We start from the raw sequence: 13194 nt of genomic DNA on the forward strand, positions 1-13194 counted from the left end.
ACATCTCTCACTTGAGGTCAAAAGCTAGAAATGATTGAGCTGAGTGAGGAACGAACCCCTGTTGAAAGCAAGATAGGGCAAAAGCTAATTAAGCCCCTTGCACCAGTTAGCTAAGTTGTGAACACAAGGAAATGTTCTTAAAGGAGACTAAAAGTGCTATTCCAGGGAGCACATGCATGATAAAACAGACTCACTGATGATGTGGAGAAAGTTTTCATGATCGAAACAGAAGATCAAAGCAGCCATAGCATTCCCTTCAGCCAAAGACTAATGCAGAGCAAGGATCTTACTCTTTTTAGTTTTGTGAAGGCTACGAGAGTTTAGGAAGCTGGGGAAGAAAAGTCTGATGCTAGTAGAGGTTGGTTCATTCATGAGAATTAGGGAGAGACACAGTCTCCGTAACGTAGAAGTGTGAGGTGAAACAGCCAGTTATCCGGAAGATCTAGCTGAGAGAATTTAGGAAGATGGTAGCTCCACTGAACCACAGGTTTTCGATGTAGACAAAATAGTCTTCTATGGGGAGAAGATGGCATCTAGAACTTTGAGAGCTAGAGAGCCAAAGTCGGTGCCTGGCTTCAATGGTCATGCCGACTTTCTTGTTAGCCATTGGTGACTTTAATTTGAAGCCAGTGCTCATTTACCGTTTAAAAAATGTGAAGGCCCTTAAGAACTAAGATGAATCTACTCTGCTTATGCTCTGTAAATGAAACAACCGAGGCTGGAGGATAGCCCATCAGTTTACAACATGGTTTACTGAATATTTTAAGCCCACTCTTGAGAACTGCTAAGAAAACAAACCGACAAACAAAAAACTCCTTCCAAAATTTGACTGCTTATTGAGAATGCACCTGGTCATCCAAGAACTCTGACAGACTCCTCCGATAGATCTCGGTCAAGGAAATTGAAAATCTTCCAGAAAGGATTTACCATTTTAGGGAAGAAGTGGATTCCAGTCCTTGTGGGTGACTCTGAGAGGTTCAAGACTTCAGGGAAGGACGGAAGTGCAAATGTGGGAGAAAGAGCAAGAGAACGGGAATCACAGGTAGAGCCTGAAGGTGGGACTGGATTACCGTAATCTCACGATAGAAATTTAACGGATGAGGAGCTGTTTCTTGTGTCATAGCAAAGAAAGTGGTTTCTTGAAATGGCGTCTACTCCTGGTGAAGATGCTATGATGATTGTTGAAATGGCATCAAAGGTTTAGATCATTACACAAACTTAGTAGATTAAGCAATGACAATGAACAAGCAAGTTCAAAAGGACTTCTAGTATGGATAAATGATGTCAAACAGCATCACACACTACAGTGAAAGACTTCGTGAAAGGAAGAGTCAATTAATGTGGCAAACTTCACTGTTGTCTTCTTTCCAGAAATTGCCAAGGTCATCCCAGCCTTCAGCAACCACCATCCTGGTCAGTCAGCAGTGATCACACTGAGGCAGGACTCCCCACCAGCAAAAAGATCACCACTCACTGACAGCTTAGATGTTCGTTAGCATTTTTTTAGCGACAAAGTATTTTTTAAGTTAAGGTATGAGCACTGTATTTTTAGACATAATGCTATTGCATAGTCAATAAACTATAGTATAATGTAAACATAAATTTTATATGCACTGGGAAATGAAAACATTCATTCTGCTTGTTTTATTATAACTGCTTTAGTGTGGTAGTCGGGAGCCAAACCCTCGATATCTCTGAAGTATGAGTATATTTATATGTTTCTCAGTTGTGAATTGCACAATGACAGTGGGACATGGTTGTGTCAGTCTCATTCTTGTATCCTGGTTGGTGAACACAGTGTCTGCATCATAGCAGACCACTGTTTATGGAATGAATGAACAAAGAATGACAAAGCCAGCCTGAGGCCAAACACTCAGATTCTCCATCGGACATTTGCGTAGATATCTTACTAGTAGTTCCAGTTCCAGACTGGGCTTGCAGGGGGAATACGGTTGTAGACGTATCTTTGGGAGTCCGCTACACAGAGATTATAGCTTAAATTCTGAAAGTGCTAGATGGGCAGTAAGGAAGAAATCAGGGAGTATGAAAAGAGAGGAAGATGGGAGTAGAAATTTTGAACTTTTCTAATCATTTATGGGTGTGAGTCGAAGATGAAGGAGAAAAGCAGTGACTTAGTTCAGGCTGCCTCGTATCACAGAATATCACAGACTGGGTGACTTCAATAATAAACATTTTTTTTCTTGGGCGCCTGGGTGGCCCAGTGGGTTCAAGCCTCTGCCTTCAGCTCAGGTCATGATCCCAGCGTCCTGGGATCGAGTCCCGCATTGGGCTCTCTGCTCAGTGGGGAGCCTGCTTCCTCCTTTGTCTGTCTGTCTCTCTCTCTCTGCCTACTTGTGATCTCTGTCTGTCAAATAAATAAATCAAATCTTTAAAGAAAAATTTCTTTCTCACAGTTCTAGAGGCTGTAAGTTCAAGGTCATGGTAAAAGCAGAGTCAGTGCCTGGGGAGGGTCTGCTTGTGGTATACAGATGGCTGTATTCCTGTGTCCTCACGAGGCAGAGAGCAGAGATGGAAAAAGCTCTTGGGTCTCTCAGAAGGGACAGTAATCCTGTTCTTGAAGGGTCCACCCTCATGACCTTCTACCTTCTAAAGGCTTCATTTCCTAGTATCACCATGCTGGGGTTAGAATTTCAACATAAGATTTTTTTTAATTTAAATTTTGATTTTTTTTTCTTGTTGGGAGAGGCACAAACATTTAGTCTACAACAAATACCATAGAAGATTATAAAGAAACGGTTAAGCAGGTGAAAAGAGAATAAGAATGTAGTCTCACAGAGGGGTGCCTGCATGGCTGTTTGTTAAGCTTCAGACTCTTGATTTTGGCTCAGGGTCGTGATCTCAGGGTCCTGAAATCAAGCCCCACACAGGGCTCTGCACTGGACAGGGAGTGTGCTTAAGATTCTGTCTCTCCCTCTCCCGTTGCCTCTCCCACCCATGCAGATGAGCTCTCTCTCCCTCTCAGAAAGACAAACAGACCAAACAAACAAACAAACAAAAAACCAGTAGTTTCACAGAAATCAAGGTGGAAGTTTCAAACACTTCAGCTGTTCTAAGTAGTGTGGACTTTGAGGAAGGTGCTTGGTTTTGATAACTAAAAGGTCATTATTGACTACTGAGAGGCATCAAGAAAAAATCAAAATGCAAAGAGTTAATGAATAAGAGGAAGCTGATTTAAAAAAAAAATATACTCTATCTTCCTTTCAGTAGTAAAAATCAGGCACATTAGAACAGTGGTACCATGTGTGGTTGGTACGAAGATGAGAAATTACAGGGTTCAGTGATAGGTTGATTTGCAACTTATTCATTTGGCAAGGGAAATGGTTTCACCTTACTGATTTCTCAGCGCTAAACAAGTCATGTTTGCCTGTTCATTAGAACTTGCTTCATTTCTTTTCAATTTGTTTCTTTATCAATTTGGCACTTCTTTGTGTTAGGGTGCTGCTTCGTAGTGCAATTCTCAACTATTGATGGATGTGACTTTCCCACTCTGAAATATGAAAGGGTATAAAATGCAGCATCATCATGGGGAACACAGATGCAAATTTACTGGCACAGACGGAATGGTTGCTCCATTTCACTCTATTTATTAAAGCCCTTGTAGAACAGTTCTTATGTCAAGATATGAAATAACAATAAATATTAAGGAAATAAAGATCTGTACTTCAAGTATTTATTTGTACACAATAAAAGAATAAGTACAGATCCCTTAGCTGACTCTTAACAAATTTTATTAGGCATATATATTCTACTTTATTATATAACCATAAAATAGCTCAAGAAAAATTAAATGAGCTAATTCGGCACTATTTACTAAGGGAAACTTCTCGTTGAGTTCATTAGGAGTTTTGCCTGGGAAAAAAAACTAAATAATCAGGGTTTTTTTTTTTTTCCTCCCCAAGAATATTCACAGTAGTACAGAAAGTAGTTTTTCAATGTCTAAGTGCTAGTGTATTTCTGCATGAGAAGTCAGCTCTCCTGAGTATGGATAGGGTACCTTATTCAGAGTACAGCCACTATGTGACTTATGATGTGAGTTATAGCTTCAACCTACTGCTATTAACTCCACTTGAGGGATCAGAATGTTATGATCAACTAGCTTTTTTTATTATTATTATCCAAAGAATTGTAGTCAGTACATGATTTTGGCAGAAATATGCCATCAGAGACAAACTGGTATATCAAACGTACTCCTGGGGTGGAAATAAATTCCTTACTCCAATCTAAGAGAAACATGGCGTGTCTTAAGTATGCGATGGGGGACATGTTAAGAAAGCTTTTTGCCAATGTCTGAGCCATACTTCAATTAACTCACAGGCAAGGATCCGGGGCATAAACTGAACATGGGCGTTAGGACCTCGCAGGAGACTATTAGCAACTGGTCCAAGAAAACAAGTTGTTAGCACGAGCTTTTTGCTAAATTTGAACAGATTGTTTATTTTCTCATAGCTTTTGGTGTTATGATACTGAGAGACTTTAGAAATATTCCTTCTCTCATGCTGTTCAAGGATCAGATTCTGACTTGTTGAATTACTTATAGAGATGAGCTCAAAATAAAATATGTGCTATGATAGGTAACCCTCCAAATGTGTTTTTTAGTTACTGTCTCTGTCTACGCAAGGGGCCACTATGGATAAAAACCTAGATTATAAAACCTCTAGTCTTTCATTTGTCCTGGAATAAGGATTTAAAGTATATTTATTTCTGATCCAGAAGCAGGAAATTAAGCCTCATGCAATGTACAGCATAGTGTCACATTTTAATGCATATTATAATAGAAAGTTAAACATAGAAATTAATATATTAGTATACCTGCATACTAAATCCGAATGTGGACGTGACATATTTCAGAAACCAGTTCTGTTGGAAAAGTAATATGGTGTTCTGTATTAGGTTGTTGAAAAGAGACTAATAGCAGTTGTGGCCCTCCTTGTTTTTCTTCCTCATTTCAGGAAACATGTTTCCTTCTTGATAGCCCTGCTTTGATCGGATGGTCTGGAAAGTCATTACTGAACCATACTATTTACCAGGAAAGATCAGTATTGCCTTTTGAATGCAGTGTAAACCGTATTTCGTGTCGTAAGACTGAAGTTCTTAAGGGTGTGGAGATGACTTTGTTCAAAACAAATTTCGAGACACAAACCCTTCAGCTTTGTAAAGCTTAAGGAAGATGTGGACAGTCCTCCGTAGATGGAAAGGAGTTTTAGATAGGGCTGAAACACTGTGTAGGTGTGTCTTGTGACAATTCATTGGCCCAGGCAAGCTCCCAGTCCTGTATAAGCACAGATATTGCTCTCCCGCTGTTCGGCAGGCACTGGTGGGAGTGTGCTCTCTTTCGCTCCCTGCATCATTTTATCAATCTCCAATCACTTATTAAAAACCTACAAAGAGTAAGGCATTTGCCTCAGTGTTGGGGATTCTGACAAGCAGGGAACCTGATCTTGCCAGGCAAGCCCATGGCCTGGGGCTCACATGGCTGCAAATCCTGTGATTACATGTGAAAGGAAAGACATGAGTCTTCATCTCCAGAGCCTGGAAATGCTAGAGTAGGCTTTTCAGAAGCTGTGGTATTTGACTTTTAAAGACAGAATGGTGATCTTCTAGGTGGACAAGGTGGGAATGGGCTAAGGACAGAGAACAGGAAAATGGGAACAATGGACAATAGGGACAATACATAAAAATACAAGAGGCAGGAGAAGTTAGCCCTGTGACTAAAGTGTCTAATAGTTATGGGGCATGTGGTTGCTCTGAGATGAGGAATAATCGAGAAGGAACCATAATCATGAAGTTCCGTTCTAGTCATTGGTGTTAACTTTGTTCTTTGGACAGGAGACAGAGGGATTTTAATTAAGAAATGTGGCACAATTTAGGTTGTGTTTCAGAAAGACTGTCAGTGGGTCAGTGGAGCTAACAACTGGTGGCCAGGAACCAGCCATGAGAATCTGATCGAGTTCTAATGTTTTCCTTTGTACTTTGGAAGTATTTATTTATTTTGTTTGTTTGTTTTTTAAGTTTTTTTTTTTTTTTTTTTTTTTTTTTGAGAGAAGAAGAGAGACCATGAGTGGAGAGGGGAGAGTGGCAGATGGAGAGGGAGAAGCAGACTCCCCACTCAGTGGGGAGCCCAGCGAGGGGCTTGATCCCAAGACCCTGAGATCATGACTTAAGCCAAAGGCAGACACTTAAGCCACTGAGCCACTCAGGTGCCCCTGGAAGTATTTGACCATATTACCAAATGGAATTCTGGAGATAACATTGTAGTAAAGATTGGAGTTTTACAGAATATTTATATTTTATTTATTCTATAATGCATCTTTATGCATTTATCACAGTCAGCATTTCTTACTTCAAAATGTTTACTGTTAATATTAATTTATCTCCCCTATTTCAAGTTGTCTGCCTTACATATTTCTGTTTTGCTATACTTTGTGTACTTTCTGTAAACTGCTATAATTCGTTTTCTTAACCAGAATGGAATACAAATTTTCCTTTAAGGAAGAGGAAAAAACCCTATACTCATTGATCTACTTTGGTTCCTGGGTTCAGAAATAATTCATGTAAGTCAAGGTCTTTATTTCCTTTCTTGAATTAAAAGAAAAAAGTTATGATTAGAAAGCAAGATGATTACTATCTTTTTAAATCATAACATATTCTATTGAAATAGTTTATAGATACAATAATTTTTTCTTTAAATTTTAAACTTTTTGTGCAGATCGACAGAATTCTTCAAATGATTTTAGAAACAGAAATCACTAGTCAAAATTAAGGCTTCAGGATTACTGAAATTTCTATCATATTACTGTTTATTTTGCATTCTCATCTGAAAATACCACATATTCATAGAAAAATAAAATCCCATTTTCCCTTGGCAGATAAAACCAATGTGCAATTTTTTGCAATTTCTTTCTTTTACATTAACTATGGATATTTTGCATGCTGACATTGACATGACTCTGCTTAATGTGACATTGCCTTCTCTCTGCATAGTTCCTGGATTTATTAGAATATTTTGCTTATATATGCCTTTTGGGGGAAAAGAATTGAATGAATTACAGAGATGCACATGGTTCCATGCCAAGAGCTAAAACACGTAGCAAGCTTGAGTGAAGTTTAAAAATTCTGCGTCCTAAGCTCTGAACACCTTTGGCCAGACAGGAGCCGTGTTGCAGAGAAGTAGATGGAGGTCCTCTGGAATTGTCAAATAACACAAAACTCCCCTTACATCCCAGTGTATTTGTAGAAAAGAAAAATTACATTGCAAGAAATACATTGTCTGTGAGCAATGCAAATGAGTTTTTTAATGACTAAATATAAAATCTTAATGAGATGATTGATTCATACATTAACTGAGTATCCAAAGCAATTGATTTCAGAACAAAAAAGACATAGAAAAATAGGACAGACATGCCTGCGGGTTTTGTTTTGCAGCGCGAATACCTTGCATGTTGGAAGATCTTTAAGTTTTATACAAAAATTTCAATCTTGAAAAATTTACAGGCCCTGGGTTACAGGTTATAGGTTACAGCACAAAATGCATTTGGGGTATCCTATTTGTACTACAAGCTTCAGTAGAAAGTGATCCAGTAACCTTGTAAATGAATTTGTTACTATAATTTATTTTTTTAAAAAATTATTTAGCTTTACCAAACATTGTTGAATCCATTGAAGCTAAATCATTGGATCTCAATTTCCTGATTTCAGTATATAAAAGAATCTTTTCTAAGAGCTTATACCTTTCATTTATCATTTTGTAGTGATTCTCCAAAACCCTATTTTGGAGAAATTAATATCATGAATCTTAAAGCCCTTAGTAAAGACCAAGGGCTTTAGGGTTTTAAAGATCTGGATTTGAATCCTAATTGAACCATTCCTTTACTGGGTCATCTTTGGTGATGACTTAATCTCTTTAAACCTCATTTTCTTCAGCTGTGAAAATGGACAATTTCACTTAATCTGTAGGGCTTTTAGGGAGATGAAGTAAGGGAGTATCTAAATAGCTAACTACTATAGCAAAACTCAAGAAATGATTGTCGTCACTACCACGACCACCACCATTATCATCATCAATATCTTTATCATAGATTTGCTAAAAGAACAATATTCTGGTTTTTTTTCCCTCCTTCTTTGGAACTTTTTTCTTAGTTACCTTTTATAGAATATGAGTAAAAAGAAGCAGCAAATTAAAAAAAAAAAATTTTTTAAGTGGAGCTTTTTTTTTTTTTTTAAGATTATTTATTTATTTATTTGGAAGAGAGAGAGAGAGAGAGATCACAAGTAGACAGAGAGGCAGGCAGAGGGAGAGGGGAAGCAGGCTCCCTGCTGAGCAGAGAGCCTGATGTGGGGCTTGATCCCAGGACCCTGAGACCATGACTTGAGCTGAAGGTAGAGGCTTAACCTACTGAGCCACCCAGGTGCCACTCAAAAACAATTTTTTAAAGTAGGCTCCATGTCCAGCGTGGAGCCCAATGTGGGGCTTGAACTCACAACCCAGAGATCAAGACCTGAGAGGAGACCAAGAGTCAGATGCTTAACTGACTGAACCACCCAGGTGCCCCAGGAAAGGCAAATTTAAATAGTATGGGAATAAAATCAAAATATGCCATGTAAATCATGGCATGTATAAAGCTTGGCAATGTACTTAGCTAAGCAAGGGTCATGACTGCATAGACAGTTAAAAAAAAATGAAATCTGTCTTCTGGCTTTTGAACAATTCCAGTGACTATCAAAACAGTTGATCCAATCATGCCGTATATAAAACATCATTTTCAGGGCAATATATTTTAATTGCTGTTGGAACTGTGTCTTGACAACATAACTATGCCTGAATTGAGTTGTTTTGTTTGCCTCCAAATATTTTTTTTTTCTACACGCTAAACAAATGTTTGTGGAGAGGGCATCCAAAATAAACAAACAAAAAAGTAAACAGGCTAGAATTCAGATGATTATAGTAACAGTGCAATGAAATCCTTTCTTCCCCTTTCCCACTGAATGCTATTTCTGTTTAAAAGTAGATAAATATAAAAAATGAATGACTGAATAAATAAATAAATAATGAATAAACCCATGCAAATAGCCCTAGAAAAACGGCGTTCAATAGGTATAAGCAGTTTTCACATTTAAAAGCTAAAACTTTGCAGTTACAGACCTACCAATGTGTCTGTACCTCAAATTATACTTGGAGTTCTACATAATTTTAATGGAAGAACAGAGAAACCTTAATAAAGTTAATGTGTGTCTTTATGGATCCCTTTTTTTAGATTGCATTTTGGCAATTAAGGAAGAAAAGGATTATAAATAGCTTTTTTTTTTTTTTGCCTCATAACCAGGTTAAACTGTAATACGTCTTAAATTGAGGGGGAGAGGGTGATGATGGGTGACAAGAGCAGTCTTTTAATTTATTTCTTAAATAATGAAAAGGCACAACTCCCCTCTTATGTTGGTCCTTGCTACCCCCTTCAGACCCATTGTAACAACTAGTGGGACAATTAAAATCATTGTACAGTCTCCTGGAGGACCTTGCTAAACATCCCTAAGTTCCATTCTGCTGCAGGTAGAGGAGATGACTTATCTTGGAAGAGGGGTCTTCTGGTCTACTAAGCAGAGGAGAGAGGAATGAGAAAAACAAAGAAAGACCCTACAGCCAGACTGCCTGAGTATGCATTTTTGCTCTGCCATTGGCCAGCTGGGTGAGCTGGGTCCTCTCCTTTAACTTTCTGCTTCAATTTTTTTAACCTGTAAAATGGGATAAGACTTGTACCCTTACCATAGAGTTGTGAAATTAAGTGAGATAATCAAATACAAGCTTGTGCAATACTTAACATGGCTTGTGACATGTGTTCATTGTCAGGATGGTTGTGTGACAAAGAGATCCCATCTTGCTGATCCAATTCAAATTTTGAAGGTCATATACTATTTAGACAATTCCTTTAGAAAGTTCAGGAAGTTTGAGATGCTCTGGTCGTGGATGCCGTATATGTGCATTGACTTATCCATGACTGAGCATAGAGAAAAATGTGTTAGCTAACTAGCTGTGTTAAAATGACTGGGATTCTATCAACGTGCTGCCTCAAATAGCTACAAGATGAGGGAAGTGGTCCCTGGTTAATCTAAATACTATAGGACTGGGGTTCACTTTTAGTTCTTGACACTTGGCAAGTCAGCCTTCAGACATAGGGAAACCACTCAGTCAAAATGTGGTCTGCACCATTTGTTGGATCTGCTTATTGTGCCATTCCTGTTTATTTCTCTTTTTAGTTCATGAGTTTTTAAATTTGATCTTCATTTTCAGTAGTATATTGCACAGGAAACATCTCTTTACTGTTGCAATTATCCCTTTTATTTCATTTTTGAAAAGGCATTAAGTTACCCTCTCTTTTAAGACACTGAGGTTGAGAACTAATGTCGTTAAATATCATTTTTGAAAGAACCCTTTCCTGTCTTCAGGCACATTATCATAAAAGAAAAGAAAAAGAAAGAAATAATGAAGCAGAGTTTTTGTAGGGCACAATGAGATGGCATTAAAATGGCACATACTCATAATGAGAATACAAAGTGACTGAAAAGAACTGAGATTTGAGGCATAAAAGACGTTTCTAATCCATTTATGTTCCTCTAATGTTGCTGATTGAAAGTCCTCATGTAAATGTAATCCTTTTTTTAAAACTCAGTCCTCCAGTAGAGAAAACAAGGGCCAACTGTTCCAATGATCTTGGCAGATGCAGACAGTCTCACTTCTAAAACAGTCTTTCCAACCAGTCCTCTCGCCTGAAGGAAGATAACATTTCACTAGGTGCCTGTCTTTCATTGGGAAACCAGTTTATGCAAATCCTAAATAGTGACCCCATGTGGTGGTTTGAAATGCAAAACCTTTAGAGAAAGGAACAGAGGCTACACTTTGTGCTTTGATATAGCGTTGAATTTTACCAGGAAAGAGTTTGGAAGAGCATTAAAAATGAACTCTTGACTTTTATGATGAGATTTCTATTCTTCTTTCTTCCTGAAGTTACACTATCTGCTTCACCTAGTTCCTTGACATCAGCCCACATCCCTCTCAGGAATTAAGAAAGAGTAATTCTGCCTGTCATACTTTGAGAGTTCATTTAAATAGACTGGATTCTCACAACCAGTGACATCAGCAAGATGACATTGTAAGAGACCCCAGCCTCTGTCCCCACAGTGAAGAACAATTTTAGACAGCTGTCCAGGAACAAAAGTAGTTCTGGGGGAGCTCAGGAGTCTATTTTAGAAGCTTCAGCAACACAGAGACCAAAACAAAATTGAAAAACAAAACAAAACAAAAACACCTAGAAGATTACACAACACAGGATAAGGATGAACGGTTCCGTCTTGCCTGTGTTATCCCATGCCCCAGGTCAGTACTGCTCAAAAGCAAGAAGAAACTCCTCCGTCCAAGGGAGTTCCCCTCACTGGGAAAAGGAAAGAAGACTTGCCAGGCTTTCCAGGCGCTGCTTGAAGGGATCCCTAGGAGATGTGATATAAATCAAGAAGGCTTCATAAATGACCACATGGGATTACATCAATGGAGGGATGATGAAGTCCTGAAAAAAGTGCTCACTGTTTAAGGATGTAAGTAGACATGTGTCCGAAGTGAACCTTGTACAGTAGAATATCTTCCTGGTCCTGTTAAGATTTCAGAGTGAAGGGATTAAAGTATAATCAGAAGTCAGGTATCTTTTAGAGACTCACAGGATTACCTAGCTATGGTCATCAATATTTCTAACATTTACACGGAGCTATTTAAATGATTAGTTAATAGTTGATTATTAAAATGATTTGATAAATGTTAAGTAATGCTGATGCAGAAATTGAATTTTCCAAAGAAACCAGGGTAAACATAACTGTTGCCTTCCTTTACAATTATTTTGGACACTTATAGAGCAAAGATAAATACCCCTTATAACTATTTGGACTGTGTACCTGTGGAAAATTTTGAGAACCAGTTTTACCTTGGAAATTGTAATGCCGTGTGTATGTGTATGAAATTGTTCAAATTTTATCTAAAATATTTCTATATGCCCTGGTTTATTTATTCCCAAAGATAGTTTTGCCATTGCGGACTCTAAAGCAATAAACTCTGTATAAGTATTTGCAAATGCCCCTTTCCAATTCCCACATTGAAAAAATATGCATATACTTCTATGTGACAAAATGTTATTTTCACCAAATCAAAACATAAGATTTTATTATTGTCCACCGAGATTCGATGTCTTTGGATCGAAATCATACTTGCCCTCTATATTGCAAATGCATTTCCAAAGAGACTGTGGGAACAACTGTTCTTTTCCCACTGTTGCACTGTCTTTTTAATAGTGATAGTTTAAAATTAATGCTTCCCTAGCTTGACTGGGGACATTAGTCAAACCAAGTGAAAGTGACATTTCCCTAAGATGCTGAATCTGTCGGCAACTCTGCTTACCTATATTTACACCCCAATTATTCTTGAAAATAAAATTAGAGCTGCATGCATTATTTCATTTGGTGAAGAAAATGAACTTCATATTTCAGCACTTAACAATACTCCAAGGTGTGACCTTCAAACTCTCACTGTTAGGATCACTTTTCTTTGGAAATCTTTTTCTTTGATGATTTTCCTGTTGACAGTAAAATTTTGCAGATAGAAAAAAAAAAAAAAGAAAAAGAAAAGCCCACCTTAATTTAAATGTATTTGTATTACTGGTTTTCAGAACTCCAACAAGCCCCAAGTTCTAGGGTTCCAGACCCCTTCCTTTTTAGAGCATGCTTCCAGGTTTAAGGCAAACCCCTAGGTAGCAAAATACTCTTGTATTACATGGTATACTCTCCTGGCCCACGCAGCTGTGCACATCATGTACGCATTTCTTGTAAGCTCTATTTTCTAAATAAGAATTTTATTTTCCCGTTTGAAAGAAGTTGGCCATGTTCTAAAAACAAAACAAAACAAAACAAAAAAAAAAAACCCATGTTTCAAAGGACATCACATGGTTCAAAAGAACATAAATACTGTTTTTTCAGTCTTTGTAGTACCTAAGAAAATAAGGTCCTAATTCTCCACTCCGCCAACACCTCTAGATTTATTGTCTTGAAAGTAAGTCCGGTCTTAGGCTATCTCTGTGGACAACAGATATATGTTGAGCATGGGGAAAATGTACATTTTAAAGCCTCTAAATGTAAAACCAAGAA

Source organism: Martes martes (assembly GCF_963455335.1).
Source record: "Martes martes genome assembly, chromosome: 2".
Taxonomy (NCBI): Eukaryota; Metazoa; Chordata; class Mammalia; order Carnivora; family Mustelidae; genus Martes; species Martes martes.